Genomic DNA, 21556 nt, shown 5'->3' with positions numbered 1-21556 from the left:
TTTTGCCCATATGAAACTAATTTTTTTTACAACCAACACACTCACATTTATCACCAATCACAGGACTTGTGGTGTTCACTTCTCTATCAAACGTTGAGTGCACCTCGAACTTTGACTCAGCTGGAAGTTATTTGGTTTAGACTATCTGGATAGTCTTCCTGTATGTAAAGGTCTATAGACGGTTTATCTGGTATGTGAATGTCATATATATTGAGGAGGGAGGGCCGTGTTATATAGAGAATTGCTATTTCTTCATCTTCTCCAAACCCACATAACTAACTTCAACCACATTTTGTGTGAACATTCACTGACCAATGGAGAAACAAATTTATGTATTTAGTCATTCTGGCCTCTAAGGGACGCAACGAGTCGACCCAAAAGAGACAAATGAAACATTTGGAAATAAAAACACAAACAATTATATTTTGATTTAACATTTGGAGGCTGTAACTACTGAACTGCAAACATGATTGCTGATGATATTCCATATTTCGAACTGGTGCACATCTTTTCATATCTTTGATGAAACTTTGCACATTTTGTTTTCATCGTTTTAAATGTGACAGCTGTGGTAGCAATTCTCATGTCAGGTGGCACCGATGATGCAGACTATACTCACTTTTGACGAACACATGCTATCAATACTGTTTTGTGACACTGATTCATGAGTGCATGTCATTACAACTGTACGTATTCTAATAAGCTACGATGTGTCTGTATGGGCACAGCTAACTAGAAAAAGTTATGTTTCGTTAGCAACAAAGTGTCAATACATTATAACAAACCATATAACAAAAGTTGCTGTGGCCATTGTTCCGAAAATAATGTTCTTGATGACATTAAACAGCAGATGGAAAGGAAATTGCTAAACATGGATGACAAATGCCACGAAGCAGATTTTCTCTAGATATTTATTAACTGTATTTAACTGTGGGTTTTTTTTTTCTTCTACAATACCGCAGAATTTGATACACAACGATCTATGCTATGAAAGAAAAACGCCCACCGAATAATTAAGTGAATAAATCGTTTTGATGAATCACCAGTTGGATATAAACATACCTGCCAGTTTTTGTTCTTTTTTCAATTAAATGTATTACTATATAACATCTGTGGTACTGTTCAATTGTTGCATTTTTCAACTTGAGCTTCCTTTCTTTTCATTTCGATTTCTGAATGTAATTGGACACGTTCCCTTTCTTACAAAGTCCAGCCGTCACTTGCCTGACTCAAAGTATGGAGGTTCAGAAAATAAACTTTATAATAAAGAAATATTTACTTATGTTCAAACAAAGTCAAAGAAATTCGACCCTAAAAAGATTTATTCTAGATGCAACTATGCTTTTGTCTTTCGACACTTGTCTAATACATGACACAATCGACCAACTATGAATGGGTTTCATTATACGGGTTTTCAAGACAACAATCAACTCGGTAAACGTTCTACATGTTACATAAAATAGCACTTGTCTCACACAGCTTGCCAGACAACAATCAACTCGGTAAACGTTCTATATGTTAAATAAAATAACACTTGTCTCACACAGCTTGCAAGCAGTCAGTTCAACACAAAGGTGCTTGTCATAATTTGATTATTTTACCAATGTTTGAGTAACGGTAACATAGCAAAATACCTTTTATATATGCAACAGCCGACATCGCCATACTTTCTATGTACAATGTGGGTAACTGTTGACATCTCGCAATAGGTTCATGACGCAGTACGTAATGCGTCTGCAGGATTTGCAATAAGTATACCTCGGTTAGAGTTCCGGAGTGACAGAATATAATAATTTGCAAGCTAAGGCTATCTTATAGTTTAAACAACAACATGACCGTCCCTCACAACTGACTTTGACTTTAACATATTGCTCATGGATGTAGATTAGCAAATGTGACATCAGACCAGGATTTTTGCTGTTACATTCCTTGATCTTTAACCAATTACACAATTACGTTTTAAGATGGTGACCTAAAAACAAGATCGTTACTAACATCACGGCAAAATGAATCCATAGTATGTTTCTAGTTTCGTGACAGATTTACCTGTTACCCTTTTGATCTGGTAGAACATTTACATGAACAAAGACATGTCCAATGAAGATTAGCCTTGCTACATTCCCACACCGTACTGGTTTCAGAGCATATTCAATTGGACTCGGAAGTTTGTGTTGTGCTAACATGCAGCTAGCACAGAAGCCAGCATGTACACTTCCCTGTTCCTGTGCTGTAGAAGTGCATTCTGAGTTGGTGGAATTCTGTCTTCAACTTGGCCTTTTTAGGAGAAGGCTTCCATAGGTGCACTATTTAAAATGGTCAAATTGCTTGTTGTCATACACTATAATAACTAGTCACTCGAGTCCAAATCAACCTGCTGCTAAAAGGTCTGTGTGGCCACAACAACATTTGTGACCGCATCATGTACATGTCATGCTTGCCTCGACCTGCTGAAAGATGCCATTGTGACCGCATCATGTACATGTCATGCTCGCCTCGACATTGATACTGTAATGTGTGTAGTTCTGTCCCACTCCATGGGCTACCAAGAGGTCTACATCCGAGTTAATCTATAAAAGATATTGAAACATACCAGTAATGACAACAACGATGTCTGTGTCCATAGTGCGCACTTGGACCATTTGTTGAACCATTCGCCAATCCATGTGTTCAATGCATCTAATATTTTCTTTTCTGTAAGTCCTAAGTTGAAGAGACTAACTATAACGGGGGGGGGGGGGGGGCGGGACGTAACACCGTGGTAGGCTGCTCAACTGATGAGCGGTCGATCTAGTATCTAACATAGATCCCCCGTTAGTGGACTCGTTAAGTTATTTCTCGTTACAGGCCGTGGTATTTCCTATTCTGTCTGTGGGACAGTGTATTTAAAACATCCCTTCCTACTAATTGAAAAGGTGGCGGATTTCCTCTCTAAGTTTATACGTCAAAATATCCAAATGCATGACATCCAATAGCCGTAAAAAAAATCGTTTCATCTGGGCAAAACATGTATGCACTTTTATTTCATCTAGTACCACTTTGTCAGGTAGCCTTGTGCTTGAAACATGTATGGGGTACGTAAACAAAGTACTGAAATTTTGTGCGGAACTAGGGTAGTTATAGACTCTGCCTTTTATTTCTGAAATGTGTAGCTTGACTCCCATTTTTTATTATTAACTTTAAAACTATGTGGTGATATTTATATCGATGGTGTTTATGTCGATTGATACCCTGTAGCTTTAGCCATATGTTTTAACATATTCAGTGCATAATAAAACAATATTATGATTTTGTCATTTAAATTAATTAAACTATACTGATTGATTAAGTAGCAATCACTCGACCATGCAAGTTCACAATGACCTTGACCGTGACAATAATCAATGTGCTTTGAATGGAGTTTGAATCAAACTTAGTACTAAGTAAAAGTTGGTTTTGGTTTCTTTTACATGGTATTTGACTTGCCATATACAACTGCTCTTCAATATGTTAATATATTTAGGCAACCTGAACTTTGATTTTAATAGAAATTTATTTTTATATTAAACATAACATGTACCAATATTGTATTCACCTGGATTATAAAATAATGCAATAAACTAGATGTTCGCGAAATCATGTCATTTAAAAACAATATAGTTACTAATGGATCAAAAATGTATGTGAAAGCTGGATGATAATCCCAGCTATGACAAATATTTAAATCTCCAACTACAGTAGGCTATACATAAAATATAGTCAGGAATATTTGTGGCTGCCAATGGTGTTTATGTATGGTCCATTATGAAAATCAGCATAGCCGATGAATTTAAAATTCCGACACCTAGTGACTTAAAGACACCCACACCAAGCATACAGGATCCCCCCCCCCCCCCCCCCCCCCAGACTGATGTTCAGGACATTAAGTCATCACTTCATACAGTTAAAGTCGTGCTGATTATTCTTTCGTTCCTCAGACACTATTTTTTTAATCGTGATATTTCTTTGATGTGCCTGTTAAGGTCTTCAAAGTCTAGAGGTCAGTCATGTATACGTGTTTCAATGGAATTCTTTAAAGGAGTTGAGGTACGCTCAATATCCATGTTGTCTCTGCATATATAGCTGAGTAAACACACCCAATACACACTACCTATCTTCAGGAGCATTATTTAAAAAACATTTATATGACAAATTGCATTCGAAAAAAACTGTATACAGTATATACGCTTTATGATGTGTGCATTGTGTGCAGTGCAGAAACAAGTTTCATCTGGAAAAACATGTTTGCAATTTTATTTCATCTAGTATCACTTTGACCGGTAGCCTTGTCCTTGAAATATGTACCGGTATGGGGTATCTGTAAAACAAGGTACAAAAATTTTGTGCGGAACTAGGGTAATAATCAGACGCTACCCGTTGTCTCTGAAATGAGCAGCTTGACCCCATTTTGTTCGGATTCAATTTAAGGGTGAGGGGTGGTAGTATTTATACCCTTCAGTTAGGAGTTTCAACCACATATGTTACTATTGTCGTCTATGGGATTTGAATTGGTAGTATACACCCTCTAGTTTGCCAACTCTCTATTCAATTCATTGCGTAGAGATCGGCCTTGTTGACATTATGGTTTCTTTCCAGTCAGTGCACCACGACTGGTATATCAAAGGTCGTGGTATGTGCTATCTTGTTGGCGGGATGGTGTATATAAAAGGTCAATTGATACAAATTTAAAAATGTAGATGGTTTTGTATATATGTCAAAATTACGGACTGTTTGACATCTACTTCCAGAAATACTATTATTTAAAAGTATTCATATATATATATATAGAAATGCCATGATATGGGACTCGTTTTGAATAAAATATTTACTCGTAAATTAATAATCCTGTGTTCTAGTGTATGAGTGATCCGATGCACAAAATAAGTCATTTTATTTATTAAATGTATCCAGACAGATTCAAGGTATAAATATATGTTTCTTTTATGACACCACTAGAGCACATTGATTCATTAGTCATTAGCTATTTGATATCAAATATGTCACACACACAAACACGCACGCACACACACACACACGCACACACACACAAAATAAAATAAAAACATGATCATTAAAGTATAATGATTTGACTTATATTTGTAATACAATGTAAACTTTGTTTCTGGTCATGGGCTTTGGGGACCAAGGAAGTAATTTATGGACATAGTAGTATTATTAAACGTATATTATAGATTTCCATGTCTACTATTTGTTGCTACATATTAAAATACTGGGTGTAGTCAGTTTTAAGATGTACAAATGCCACAGGGCAAACCCCAATTATCTACACATTTTATGAAACCTTTCGTTAACATAGTTTGGTAATCTGACATTCGAGTGTTGGATCAGCAGTGAAAGATGGATTCTTAATGCGCAATGGATATCAACAACAACGAAAGTATACAATGATCGACAGTAAATTGAGAAGGCATAACTTTATTACAGGAGCTTGCTGATAAATGGTTCAGTATTGAAGACTCTGCTATGAACGACCATATTATGAGTTCTAGTAAGTGATGGATTGACCGTCGAAATTAAAGAAACATGCATTTTCATGCCAAATATACATTCATATATTTCATCAACAAAATTGCATAACTTACTAGCAAAAGTAGTTATGTTTTGTTATAACAAAGGTTGCCTTGGCCTTTGTTCCAATAAAATTAAACACCAGATGGAAAGGAAATTGCTGAACATGGATGACAAATGCCACGAAGCAGATTTTCTCTAGATATTTATTAACTGTGCTTAACTGTTGGTTTTTTTATTTTATTATTCCTACAATACCGCAGCATTTGATACACAAAGAGCTATCCTATGAAGGAAAAACGCCCACCGAATAATTAAGTGAATAAATCGTTTTGATGAATCACCAGTTGGATATAAACATACCTGCGAGTTTTTGTTCTTTTTTCAATTAAATGTCTTACTATATAACATCTGTGATACTGTTCAATTGCTGCATTTTTCAATTAGACCTTCCTTTCTTTTCATTTCGATTTCTGAATGTAATTGGACACGTTCCCTTTCTTACAAAGTCCAGCCGTCACTTGCCTGACTCAAAGTATGGAGGTTCAGAAAATAAACTTTATAATAAAGAAATATTTACTTATGTTCAAACAAAGTCAAAGAAATTCGACCCTAAAAAGGTTTATTCTAGATGCAACTATGCTTTTGTCTTTCGACAATTGTCTAATACATGACACAATCGACCAACTATGAATGGGTTTCATTACACGGCCCCTGCCTGTGCTGTAACCTCACCGTGGTGCAGGGGTGTAACATTCTCTTTGAGAATGGCCAATACAGCACAAATTGAAGTTTAGAGTAAAATTCGGTGTCCGTAAAATTCTGTGATATTTGTATTTGTATTTTTGCACAGTTCTTTACACTGTTCTTTACACTGTTTTTGTTTAAACCTTGAATTTTTATATTGATGCTGATCATCACTTTATTTATTTGCATTACCATAGTTTGACACCCAATAGCCGATGTATTTTTCGTGCTGGGGTGTCGTTAAACATTCATTCATTCATTCATTTGTCTTTGAACAATTATCTGATACAGGACACAATCGACAAATTACGAATGAGTTTGTTTTCAAGACAACAGGCATTTTTGAAGTGCCAACGTACCACTCGAACAACGTTCTATATGTTAAATAGTATAGTATAGTTTATTTGCTTTAAACCTTGAGGCTCATAGGCAGAAAGTATACAATTTTTGAAGTGCCAATGTACCACTCGAACAACGTTCTATATGTTAAATAGTATAGTATAGTTTATTTGCTTTAAACCTTGAGGCTCATGGGCAGAAAGTATACACTGATTCATGAACAGAAATATATACATGAGACATTGTGTATTTGCTTTAACCTTGAGGCTCATAGGCAGAAAGTATACAATGATTCATGAAGAGAAATATATACATGAGGCATTGTGTATTTGCTTTAAAACTTGAGGCTCATGAACAGAACCCCTGCATGTGCTGTAACCTCACCGTGGTGAAGGGGTGTAATATTCTCTTTGAGAATGGCCAATACAGCACACAATTGAAGTTTTGAGTCAAATTCAGTATCCGTAAAATTCTGTGATATTTGTGTTTTTGTACAGTTCTTGACACTGTTTTTACACTGTTTTTGTTTAAGTCTTGAATTTGTATATTGATGTTGATCATCACTTTATTTATTTGCATTACCGTAGTTTGACACCCAATAGCCGATGTATTTTTCGTGCTGGGGTGTCGTTAAACATTCATTCATTCATTCATGAACAGAAATATATACATGAGGCATTGTGTATTTGCTTTAAACCTTGAGGCTCATAGGCAGAAAGTATACACTGATTCATGAACAGAAATATATACATGAGGCATTGTGTATTTGCTTTAAACCTTGAGGCTCATAGGCAGAAAGTATACACTGATTCATGAACAGAAATATATACATGAGGCATTGTGTATTTGCTTTAAACCTTGAGGCTCATGGGCAGAAAGTATACAATGATTCATGAACAGAAATATATACATGAGGCATTGTGTGTTTGCTTTAAACCTTGAGGCTCATAGACAGAAAGTATACGATGATTCATGAACAGAAATATATACATGATACATTGTATATTTGCTTTAAACCTTGCGGCTCATGGGCAGAAAGTATACACTGATTCATGAACAGAAATATATACATGAGACATTGTGTATTTGCTTTAAACCTTGAGGCTCATAGGCAGAAAGTATACAATGATTCATGAACAGAAATATATACATGAGGCATTGTGTATTTGCTTTAAAACTTGAGGCTCATGAACAGAACCCCTGCATGTGCTGTAACCTCACCGTGGTGAAGGGGTGTAATATTCTCTTTGAGAATGGCCAATACAGCACAAAATTGAAGTTTTGAGTCAAATTCAGTATCCGTAAAATTCTGTGATATTTGTGTTTTTATACAGTTCTTTACACTGTTTTTACACTGTTTTTGTTTAAGTCTTGAATTTTTATATTGATGTTGATCATCACTTTATTTATTTGCATTACCGTAGTTTGACACCCAATAGCCGATGTATTTTTCGTGCTGGGGTGTCGTTAAACATTCATTCATTCATTCATGAACAGAAATATATACATGAGGCATTGTGTATTTGCTTTAAACCTTGAGGCTCATAGGCAGAAAGTATACAATGATTCATGAACAGAAATATATACATCACGCATTGTGTATTTGCTTTAAACCTTGAGGCTCATAGACAGAAAGTATATAATGATTCATGAACAGAAATATATACATGAGGCATTGTGTGTTTGCTTTAAACCTTGAGGCGCATAGACAGAAAGTATGCAATGATTCATGAACAGAAATATATACATGAGACATTGTGTATTTGCTTTAAACCTTGAGGCTCATGGGCAGAAAATATACAATGATTCATGAACAGAAATATATACATGAGACATTGTGTATTTGCTTTAAACCTTGAGGCTCATGGGCAGAAAGTATGCAATGATTCATGAACAGAAATATATACATGAGACATTGTGTATTTGCTTTAAACCTTGAGGCTCATGGGCAGAAAATATACAATGATTCATGAACAGAAATATATACATGAGACATTGTGTATTTGCTTTAAACCTTGAGGCTCATAGGCAGAAAGTATACAATGATTCGTGAACAGAAATATATACATGAGGCATTGTGTATTTGCTTTAAACCTTGAGGCTCATGGGCAGAAAGTATACAATGATTCATGAACAGAAATATATACATGAGACATTGTGTATTTGTTTTAAACCTTGAGGCTCATGGACAGAAAGTATACACTGATTCATAAACAGAAATATATACATGAGGCATTGTGTATTTGCTTTAAACCTTGAGGCTCATAGACAGAAAGTATACGATGATTCATGAACAGAAATATATACATGATACATTGTGTATTTGCTTTAAACCTTGCGGCTCATGGGCAGAAAGTATACACTGATTCATGAACAGAAATATATACATGAGGCATTGTGTATTTGCTTTAAACCGTGAGGCTCATGGGCAGAAAGTATACACTGATTCATGAACAGAAATATATATATGAGGCATTGTGTATTTGCTTTAAACCTTGAGGCTCATAGACAGAAAGTATACGATGATTCATGAACAGAAATATATACATGAGACATTGTGTATTTGCTTTAAACCTTGAGGCTCATGGGCAGAAAGTATACAATGATTCATGAACAGAAATATATACATGAGACATTGTGTATTTGGAGGACGAACATTCAAATGAATCGAGATGGCAGACATGTTGCCTGTTTGAGATGTTTACCAAGATTACAGATTTTTTTTTCCTTTTGAACAGATAGCAATGGTACACGAAAATTTGTAATTAGTGTTTCATATCAGTCAGGAATTGATATTCTACGGTAATATTGTAAACATAAAGTGTCTGCCAACTGTTTATGTATATGCCATTGAATAAACTGATAATGTTAAGAATATTTTAAAACATCTTTAAAAATACCAACAATTTCTACATATTGACTAAACTAAACATCTCCAAAACCTGTAGATACTAGTAGAAAGCTAACCTGATAAAGCCAGTTATAGGTGTCCATATGTTCTAACATATCTTCATATAATGCTTTCAAAATACAATTTTTGGTTTCTAGCAGTTTCACCCAATATTTAACTATTGTGATTTTACGCAGACGTTCTTCCTGTTTCTGTTAAAACAACCAATATTTAACTGTTGTGATTTTACGCAGACGTTCTTCCTATTTCTGGTAAAACAACCACATTTGTGCTACCTTTTTTAGCATTCAAAATTCGTTTACAAAAATCCATCTGCACATGTTCAGTATCATGAGCGGATTGAAAAACCCACACTTCACATCCATAATTTAAAACACTGGACACATAAGTGTCAAAAACATATAAAGTATTACACTTTCTTAAAATATGATCAATACATTTTCTACCCTGTGATGTAATAATATACTGTGTTTTAATACATTTGTCATTAAATTTCCGTGTCAGTCCAAGATAGTTGAAGAAATCAACAACTTCAATTAAGTCACAATTATACATCCAGGTTTTTTTAACAGCCAATTTTCCTCTATTTCTGAATACAACAATTTTCTTGTTCTCTATATTAACATCAATATTACATTTACTATTGTATGAAGAAAGCACGTCAAGTATCTTGAGACTATTAGTTAATATATGTTTGCAAACCGTCATACATCGATTTTATAATATTATACAGTGTGCCGTGCAGTATAGCTATTTTATAATCTACAAAGCAACAATACAATTTCCTTTTTCTCGCAAACATTTTAATTTGAACAGCGTGAAGTGCGACAATAGCATACGTTGTGCTGTAGCCTGGTTTAAAACCAAACTGGGCATCTGATGTAATATTATATTCCTCTGACCATATCAATAATCTGTTATTTTAAATAGCAGTTGTTCGCAATGGCCTACCAAGCGTAATGCCTCTGTAATTATCTATATTATTTACAGCACCTTTCTTAAACAGACGAAGTATGATACTTTCAGACCAACTCAATGGGAATGTACCACAATTGAATATAATATTAATAAGTCGAGACAACATAGGAATAAACATGTTGTGAAACCAACAAAATATTCATTGAGTAAATTATATTTTCCAGGAGACTTTCTTAATTTTATGGCTTTAATTACATACTAGATCTCTTCCTCGGTGATTGGGTAGTCAGGCTCCGAGCAAATGCATTCATTATGTTCTTCTACTGCCTGCGGAGGGACATCTGCGATATTGCTTAAACATTTAACATGCTTAAAAATCATCCATAGGTAGATTAGATTTCTTTATACATTTGAGTTTTTCAAATAAACTACAAAAACTGTCTAGGATTACTATTTTGCTAATGTAACCAATTCTATTGCCTCCAAAGCTTTGGTATTTTCTCTTAACTCTACGTTGATAAGATTTGCATAGTTGTTTAGCGACAATCAATGTTTGCACTTGTCGCACACAGGTTGCAAACACTCAGTTCAGCACAGAAGTGTTTGAAGTAAGTTAATTATGTTTTGCAATATTTGAGTAATAGCTAACATAGCAAACTACCTTTAATATATACCCCTGCGTGTGCATTAACCTCACCGTGGTGCAGGGGTGAACATTCTTTCATAGAATGGCCAATAAATGCACAACTCCTCGTATGAGGCACCTTGTTTGCCGTGAGGTGCAACCCGTGAAGATGGATGATGGGATCCTGGTAATTGAACCGGCTTCGGTGGCGTAGTGGTTAAGCCATCGGACTACAGGCTGGTAGGTACAGGGTTCGCAGCCCGGTACCGGCTCCAACCCAGAGCGAGTTCTTAATGGCTCAATGGGTAGGTGTAAGGCCACTACATCCTCTTCTCTCTCACTAACCACTAAACAACTAACGAACTGTCCTGGACAGACAGCCAAGATAGCTGAGGTGTGTGCCCAGGACAGCGTGCTTGAACCTTAATTGGATATAAGCACGAAAATAAGTTGAAATGAATGAAAATGGTAATTGAGTTGGGGCATGCATACCTGCGGGTATGACTTCTGGCAATACATCACTTTGGCCCGGAGTTCATATAGACGGGTGGTCAGGGAGGCCCGACCTGATCAATCGGCTTGTCATGTCAAGCTCAAGAACAAACAACCTTTGTTTCTTTCATCTAGCCAAGAACAAACATTATTTAATTTACCATGTGTATTTGTTGTTCTTGGGGCGGTGGCTAGGGACAATTGGGTGATTTATTGTTTCTTTATTGCCCAAGTATATCAACCATGTATCCCTGGCATGGCTGCCTGCTGGTTATCCGCAGCACCATGTCCCCTTGTTGGACTCGGTGGTGGGTGGGGGCATGGTTGATGGAATTATAGATTGATATATGGATCCAAATAAAGATATACCTTTTGATGGGACCCTGAAAAGGGTCCACACCGAAGTTGCGGATTCTTCGTCATCTGATGAAGAATCCCCCCTGCGCGTGCTGTAACCTCATCGTGGTGCAGGGGTGTAACATTCTCTTTGAGAATGGCCAATACAGCACAAATTGAAGTTTACAGTAAAATTCGGTGTCCGTAAAATTTTGTGATATTTGTATTTGTATTTTTGCACAGTTCTTTACACTGTTTTTGTTTAAACCTTGAATTTTTATATTGATGTTGATCATCACTTTATTTATTTGCATTACCATAGTTTGACACCCAATAGCCGATGTATTTTTCGTGCTGGGGTGTCGTTAAACATTCATTCATTCATTCATTCTGATGAAGAATCCATGACCAATGTCACAATTAAGAAGTGCAGAGTAGGGTCTTCTGAATCCTGGCCAAGGTTCTTGGTTGTTACTTCTTCAACTGAGGGAGCCCTGGGCAAACTTTCACCGTTTGCTATTCAGAAAGGTCTAGTTGGTTTTTAAAAAATTGAGGAATGGTTCATTGTTAGTGGAATGTTCCAAAGAGAGTCATTCAAAGTGTCTCCTGAAGTCAACATCCCTCTGCAATGTACCTATTACAGTGACAGCTCATAGTACCTTAAATTCATCTAAAGGTATCATCAGATGTCGAGATTTTGGCAGAAGTTGGTGAAGAAGAAATTCTTGAAAAATTTGTCAGCACAAGGCGTGACATTTGTTAAAAGAATTAAGGTCCGTCGAAACAATGAGTTGATTTCGACAAATACCTTAATTTTAACTTTCAATACACCAACACTTCCAAGAATGATTAAGGCTGGGTATCTCTGTGTACCTGTTGAGCCTTACATTCAAAACCCTTTACGTTGTTTTAAATGTCAGAAATTTGGGCATGGTCAGAATACATGCCGCAATAAAACTACATGTCCTCGTTGTGGTCAGTTTGACCATAACAGCAAGAACTGTAACAATCACATTAAATGTACCAACTGTAATGGGAATCACTTTGCATATTCGCGAGAATGTGCAAAGTGGAAATTTGAAAAGAAGGTTCAGCAGGTCAAGGTTGACAGACACGTATCATTCCAGGAAGCTAGGAAAGTGGTGGAAACATCAATATCTCCAGCTACTGCAGATAAATCGTATGCTGAAGTAGTCAAGGTTTCCATGATTAGTGTTGCTGTCAATACTGATCTTACTTGGCCATCTGGTGACAATAAGTATAAAAAGTTGTCTGATGTTGAAAAAACTGAAAGGCAAGTGGCTAAAGCTGTCAAAAAAAAAAATGAACGAAGCAGTTATACAACAACAAGTATTGGCTTCTATCTCAAAACTGTCAGATTTGTCTTTGAGTTCTGTAAACCCATCAAGTAGGTCGAGTACTGGTCAGCCAGGACCCAGTCTCTCTCAGTCAGGAAAAGGCAAACAGACAAAAAATTCAAAATCTGGACGAATCAAGAAGAGTTGCATTCCATCTCAGTCAGCAATCAATATGATCCTTTGGTTGTTGATATGCTTGATGAGATAGGTGATTCATCATCACAAGATTTTTCGCACTCACAAAAGGTTTTAACAAAATCTAAGGGAAAGTCTAAATTAACCCCCATACTTCCTCCCAATGGCTAATTCAGTCATTCAGTGGAACTGCCGTGGGCTTAGGCCCAATTTTGATGAATTAAGTCTTTTACTTCAAAAACATAATCCTATTTCAGTGTGTCTTCAAGAAACTTTCCATGAGACGATTTAACCTCTATCACAAATTTCAAGAAACTGAAAACGGAGCATCTGGGGGTGTTTCCATTCTTGTTAATGAAAACATTCCTCAGAGTTCAGTAACACTGTCTACCAATTTACAAGCTGTGGCTGTAAAGGTCACAGCTCATAAAACTATAACTCTGTGTTCAGTTTACTTGCCACCTTGTAATCATTTTAATTTTAATCCGAGGGATCTTCAAGGTCTTCTTGACCAGCTCCCTACTCCCTTCAATGTTATGGGAGATTTTAATGGTCACCACACTTTGTGGGGATGCGAGGATGTAAATATTAGAGGAAAACAATTAGAAGACTTAATTCTCAAAAATGACTTACTTTTATTCAATGATAAAAGTCATACATATTTTCATTCTGCAAGTGGTTCTTTCACTTCTATAGATTTAACTCTTTGTAGTCCATCACTTTTTCTTGATTTCTCCTGGAAAGTTGGTTCAGACCTTTGTGGTAGTGACCACTTTCCCATTATTTTGGAGAATGATGGACCACCATCACTTGAAAGGGTTCAAAGGTGGAAGTTGGCGAAGGCAAATTGGGGCAAGTTTCAGCATCTGTGCAGCACTCGTCTGCAACAATTTGCCATTACTGATGTTGATGATCCCATGTCTTTGTTCACTTCCATCTTGAAGGACATTGCTGATGAAACTATTCCTAAGACTTCGGCAGTACCAAAGCGTTTCAATAAACCATGGAAAGATGCATTCAAAGAGCGAAACAGGTTGCTTGAGGGGTTCAAACGTGAACCTACAGCAGACAACCTGGATGCATTTCGTATTGCTAGGACTAAGGCTCGCAGAGAGATTAGACAGAGTAAGAAAACATCTTGGAGAACTTTTGTCTCCAAGTTGAACTCACAAACATCAGTGAAATCTGTCTGGAATAGGATCCGTAAAATCAAAGGTAAAGAATCCAGTAATACAGTTCATCATTTGTCTGTCAATGATACGGATGTCACGTCTCATCATGACATTGCTAATACATTGGCAGACAACTTTTCTCATAACTCATCTTCTGCTTTCAGTACAGATGCTTTTACATCTGTCAGAACTAAAGCTGAAAAGCAGTCCATTAATTTCTCATCTGAAAATGCTGAAGTGTACAACAGGCGTTTTTCTATGGAGGAATTGCAGGATGCTCTTCGTAGAGCCCATGATACTTCAGTAGGTCCAGATGAAATTCATTATCAGTTATTAAAACATTTACCTGAATCATCTTTGATGGTTCTTTTGAATATTTTTAATAACATCTGGATTTCTGGTGACTTTCCTTCTGATTGGAGGAAAGCTATTATCATTCCTATTCCCAAGCCTGGTAAGGATCCAACCAATCCTACTAGTTATCGCCCTATCGCTTTGACAAGTTGCATTTGTAAAACCATGGAACGAATGATCAATCGTAGACTTGTCTGGTATCTTGAATCTCACAAATTGCTCACTAACGTGCAGTGTGGGTTCAGATCTAGACGTAGCACGGTTGATCATCTTGTTAGATTTGAAACGTTTTGTAGGGAAGCTTTCATCCATAATCAGTACTTGGTTTCAGTGTTTTTTGATTTGGAGAACGCTTACGATACCACGTGGAAGTATGGGATTTTAAACGACCTCCATGGCATGGGACTAAGAGGTCGATTCCAGTTTTTATATCTCAGTTTTTAAGAGATAGATCTTTTAAAGTCCGGGTGGGGTCGACTTTGTCCGACATTCACCCACAGGAGATGGGTGTGCCTCAAGGTAGTATCCTGTCTGTAACTCTATTTTCTGTGAAAATTAACAACATCACCCAGTGTTTAACACCTGGTGTCGATTGCTCGTTATATGTCGATGATTTTCAGATTTGCTAAAGATCGTCCAATATGAGTATCATTGAACGTAAGTTGCAGGTTTGTTTGAATAAACTTCACCAATGGGCAACTGACAATGGCTTTAGATTCTCAAAGGCAAAAACGGTTTGTATGCATATCTGCCAGAAAAGAGGTCTTCACTTAGATCCACAGTTGTTTTTGGACAAAAATCCAATTCCAGTTGTGGAGGAGACTAAATTTCTGGGGGTTATATTTGACAGGAAGCTATCTTTTGTGCCCCAACTTAAATATGTTAAACAGAAGGGCTTAAAAGCTCTCAATATTTATATTAGAGCTTGTACGTTGATGCACACGAACCTTGTTTGGGTGCTAGACGTGCAAAGCTTTCTCTGCAGTATGCTGCCAAGATTAAATCTTAACCAACACATCCAGCTCATGATGCTGTGTTTGACAACAAATATATGAAGTTGTTTAATGCAAGGCTAAATGCTACTCGTACATTTGGTCTTCGCATTAAGCGTTTTTTGTCGCTTTCCAACATTGATTTAACTGACACTTTGGAAACTCCTTCATATTTTGTTTTACCACCATGGTGTATTACACCACCTAAAATTGTGTTCCATCTGGCGCATCTGAAGAAAGATCGTACAGATGCTGTAGTTTATAAACAATTGTTCATGGAAATTCAGGACAAGTACCGTGATTACATTCCTGTGTATACAGATGGATCACGGGATGGGAATTCTGTGGCTTGTGCTACAGTTTTTCCATGAGACACAATACTTTCCATGCGACTGCCCGACTCAGCATCAATCTTTAGTGCTGAAGTTTGGGCAGTCATTAAAGCCTTAGAAGAAATCAAAGATTCAATAGTATCCAAATTTATTATTTTTACACTCACTTTTGTGTCTCCAAGCTTTACGCAATATGAATCTGGACCATCCCTTAATTGGGATGGTGATACCAAAGTGTTTTTTTTATCAATTGCCAACAAAGATGTTGTATTTTGTTGGGTGCCCAGCCATGTTGGCATCAGGGGTAATGAAAAGGCAGATTCAGCTGCCAAGTCTGCTTTGGATTTGCCTCATGCCAGGGTTGGTGTACCTTATACTGATTTTAAAAATAATATCAACCAATTTATCTTTTCGACTTGGCAACGTGATTGGGAAGGTGAGGTTGCGAGCAAGCTTCATGCTATCAAGCCAGTCTTGAGAGAGTGGCAGTCCTCCTATAGACAGTGCAGGAAGGATGAAGTAGTCTTGTGTCGTGCCCGCATCGGTCACACTCACTTCACCCATTCATTTATCTGAAAGAAAGATCCTCCACCTCAGTGTGAGTACTGTCGGCGTACTCTGACGGTACGCCACATTTTTGTGGAGTGTAAGCATCTTCATGAAACTCGAAAAGATATTTTTGGCCAAAGTAATGTGATGGAATCATTTCGATTCCATCCAGAACGTATTTTACAATTTTTACGTGACACCGAGTTTTATTCTCAATTTTAATTATATCTATCTGTGATATTTGTATTTTTACACAGTCCGTTACATTGTGTTTTTATTTAACTGTTGAATTTTTATATTCATGTTGATCATAAAACAATTGTTTTTGCATTTACCATAGTTTGACATCCAATAGCCGATGTATTTTTCGTGCTGGGGTGTCGTTAAACACTCATTCATTCATTTTAATATATACAACAGCTGACATCGCAATACTTTCAAATTGAAAGTTGGGCAACTGTTGGCATTTCGCAATACGTTCATTACGCAGTACATAATTGTTCTACAGTCTATGTGATGTTTATGCTTCGCCCAGGTCTTTACATTTCATTTTAATTGTATATAGAATGAATGAGTGAATGAATGAATGAACGAATGAATGTTTAACAACACCCCAGCACAAAAATACACATTGGCCATTGGGTGTCAGAAAAAGTAAGTATATTGAAACATTATTTATACAATTATGTAAACCGACAGTGTAAAGAGTTGTGGGGGCAAGTACAAAACAATACAAATATCAAGGTAAAGTATATTTTTAGAACTTTACATGAATCAAAGAGTTTTGAAACTTTAATTATTTTTTTACGTCTAGCGCAAAAGCATTATGCGAGCACACGCGGTAGCCGAGGTCCGTCACAGTGACCAATCCGATACTCACCTCACCACGCACACCACACTCAAGGACCTGATTTCACATAGATGATCTGAATGAATGAATGAATGTATGACACGAGGTAGCCGAGATCCATCACAGTGACCAATACGATCCTCACCTCACCACGCACACCACACTCAAGGACCTGATTTCACATAGATGATCATAATGAATGAATGAATGAATGAATGTATGACACGCGGTAGCCAAGATCCATCACAGTGACCAATACGATCCTCACCTCAACACGCACACCACACTCAAGGACCTGATTTCACATAGATGATCATAATGAATGAATGAATGAATGTATGACACGCGGTAGCCGAGATCCATCACAGTGAACAATACGATCCTCACCTTACCACGCACACCACAGTCAAGGACCTGATTTCACATAGATGATCATAATGAATGAACGAATGTATGACACGCGGTAGCCGAGATCCATCACAGAGACCAATACGATCCTCACCTCACCACGCACACTACACTCAAGGACCTGATTTCACATAGATGATCTGAATGAATGAATGAATGTATGACACGAGGTAGCCGAGATCCATCACAGTGACCAATACGATCCTCACCTCACCACGCACACAACACTCAAGGAACTGATTTCACATAGATGATCATAATGAATGAATGAATGAATGAATGAATGTATGACACGAGGTAGCCGAGATCCATCACAGTGACCAATACGATCCTCACCTCACCACGTACACCACACTCAAGGACCTGATTTCACATAGATGATCATAATGAATGAATGAATGTATGATACGCGGTAGCCGAGATCCATCACAGTGAACAATACGATCCTCACCTCACCACGCACACCACACTCAAAACCTGATTTCACATAGATGATCATAATGAATGAATGAATGTATGACACGCGGTAGCCGAGATCCGTCACAGTGACCAATACGATCCTCACCTCACCACGCACACCACACTCAAGGACCTGATTTCACATAGATGATCATAATGAATGAATGAATGAATGAATGACACACGGTAGCCGAGATCTATCACAGAGAACAATACGATCCTCACCTCACCACGCACACCACATTCAAGGACCTAATTTCACATAGATGATCATAATGAATGAATGAATGAATGAATGAATGAATGTTTAACGACACCCCAGCACGAAAAATACATCGGCTATTGGGTGTCAAACTATGGTAATGCAAATAAATAAATCAACATCAATATAAAAATTCAAGGTTTAAACAAAAACTGTGTAAAGAACTGTGCAAAAATACAAATACAAATATCACAGAATTTTACGGACACCGAATTTTACTCTAAACTTAAATTTGTGCTGTATTGGCCATTCTCAAAGAGAATGTTACACCCTTGCACCACAGTGAGGTTACAGCACACGCAGGGGTGATCATAATGAATGAATGAATGTATGAATGACACAATAGCTGATGTGTTTTTGTTTTGTGTCTGTTGGGAATCATTAGACTTTGATTATTTCATTCGTTTGAACTACTAAACAGTAGCCAGCATCACCTGAATTAATACAACATTTGGTAACTTGGGGGGGGGGGGGGGGGGGGGGCAAGTGTGTGTTCATTGCTTTATGTTTTAGTACAATTGAATAAGAGTGCTGGAGTGACAGAATATAATAATTTGCATATGATATATTTATATTTCCAAACAACATAATAACAAATAACAAAATATTCTGTTTTCTGTCCATACAGTTACAACACGATTACATGATGCAGGATAAAAAACATGTCTTTTTCATATTGCAATATACTTTTAACAAATTAATATATTTAATGGCTTAAAAGACGCAACATATTTTGGAGACTATTTTTTTATTGATCATCCATGTTTTATTGCAGCTGTAGTGCGTATATTCTGTTTTCTGTTCATGCAGTTACAACAATATTACATGGTGTGGGATCTATAATGTTTTTTTTGTTTTTTCATATTGCAGTACACTTGTAACATAATAAATATACTGAACGGCTTAAAAACGCAGTATTTTTAGGATACTATTTTGTATTGATGAACCATGTTTTGTTCATGTTGCAGTGCGTGGTACAAATCCTCAATAATGGTGTTTATTTAATTCTCACCCCAATAATTAGAACAATGTAACACCAACTGCAGGGAATGTTGTTGTCAACATGTGTTACAGTGATGGCCAAAGGATTGCGTACCCACCTCCACCCCACTCTAAAACAAATCAACCAGAAAAAACCCGAAAAAAACACGATTTTTTTAATCAAATGTTTTAATAACAGTTTAAAATCTCAACGTTTCGTCGGGAGAAAACTGAAACAAAATTCCTCGATTTACTGAAAATGAACGGACAGAATGCCTCGATTTACTAGCAATTAATGGAATCAGGTGCGTGGGATGTTACGTGCTGACTTATCCATAATTTAAGGAACAAGACACTTCCGGTACCACCCATCAACTGTTCTGATACGTCTGAATAGGGTACAACAGACATGGGTAGCCAGTGACTGCCCAAAACCCGTCCAGCCAAGGATAGTAATTCAACGCCAGGACGTGAAAACTCGTTTCATGAGTGCAACTTCTAGTGTCAGGTGGATTAGCAACTTTAGTCTTACTTGGCAGAAAAAAGTATCGCATTTGGCATTGCGTATCGTATGAACCTATCAGTTTATTTTAGCTTAGGAGTCATCTTGATCGTTTCCGATTTTCCAAGATGGTGGCCAAAATCCAAAATGGCCACCAGCGAAACTGAAATATCATATATCTCTGGATTTAGAAGTCACAGATTGACGAATGAGGTATCAAATGAGGAGTTTTGAGGTCACTGAAACAGATTCCGGGCAAGGTACCAACATCCAATATGGCTGCAACAAAAAACGTAAATATTAGATTTTTCACCTTCGTTATGGAATTTTTTTATTTTTTTTTAAATGGGGTATTGTTGGTCACTGATCCAGATTCTTAGAGGGGTAGGTACATTGCTAATGTGACTCCTTCTCCATCATCCATACGTCCACTGTTTATATCGACCAAATCGCTTGTTTTGTCATATACTATAACTAGTCGCTCGAGCCCAAATCAACCCTGCTAAAAGGGATGTGTGGTCTGATGTTTAAAAGCATTTGTGACCGCATCAGATGTAGGCCATGCCTGCAAGAATGATTTCTTTCCCGTGCCTCGAAATACTGACGTGGTATCATATCCGGATAAAGCGTGAAACATGGATAGAGGCCTTGATTTAGGTTCATCGAGGCGTGCACAGATGACCGTGACACTGTAGTGTGTGTAGTTATTTGTTATCTGAGTTAATCTGTTTGTGTACATAGTGCACACTTGATCATTTGTGAACCATTCTACAATGTATGCTTTCAGTGTATCTACTGTTTCCTTCTGTGTAAGTCCTAAGCTGAGTTAATCTGTTTGTGTACACACTACACACTTGACCATTTGTGAACCATTCTACAATGTATGCTTTCAGTGTATCTACTGTTTCCTTCTGTGTAAGTCCTAAGCTGAGTGAATATGTTTGTGTACATAGTGCACACTTGACCATTTGTGAACCATTCTACAATGTATGCTTTCAGTGTATCTACTGTTTCCTTCTGTGTAAGTCCTAAGCTGAGTTAATCTGTTTGTGTACACATTGCACACTTGACCATTTGTGAACCATTCTACAATGTATGCTTTCAGTGTATCTACTGTTTCCTTCTGTGTAAGTCCTAAGCTGAGTGAATATGTTTGTGTACATAGTGCACACTTGACCATTTGTGAACCATTCTACAATGTATGCTTTCAGTGTATCTACTGTTTCCTTCTGTGTAAGTCCTAAGCTGAGTGAATATGTTTGTGTACATAGTGCACACTTGACCATTTGT

Source organism: Gigantopelta aegis, chromosome 7 (assembly GCF_016097555.1).
Source record: "Gigantopelta aegis isolate Gae_Host chromosome 7, Gae_host_genome, whole genome shotgun sequence".
In the NCBI taxonomy this organism is placed as follows: domain Eukaryota; kingdom Metazoa; phylum Mollusca; class Gastropoda; order Neomphalida; family Peltospiridae; genus Gigantopelta; species Gigantopelta aegis.
Note: the sequence above shows the minus strand (reverse complement) of the source record.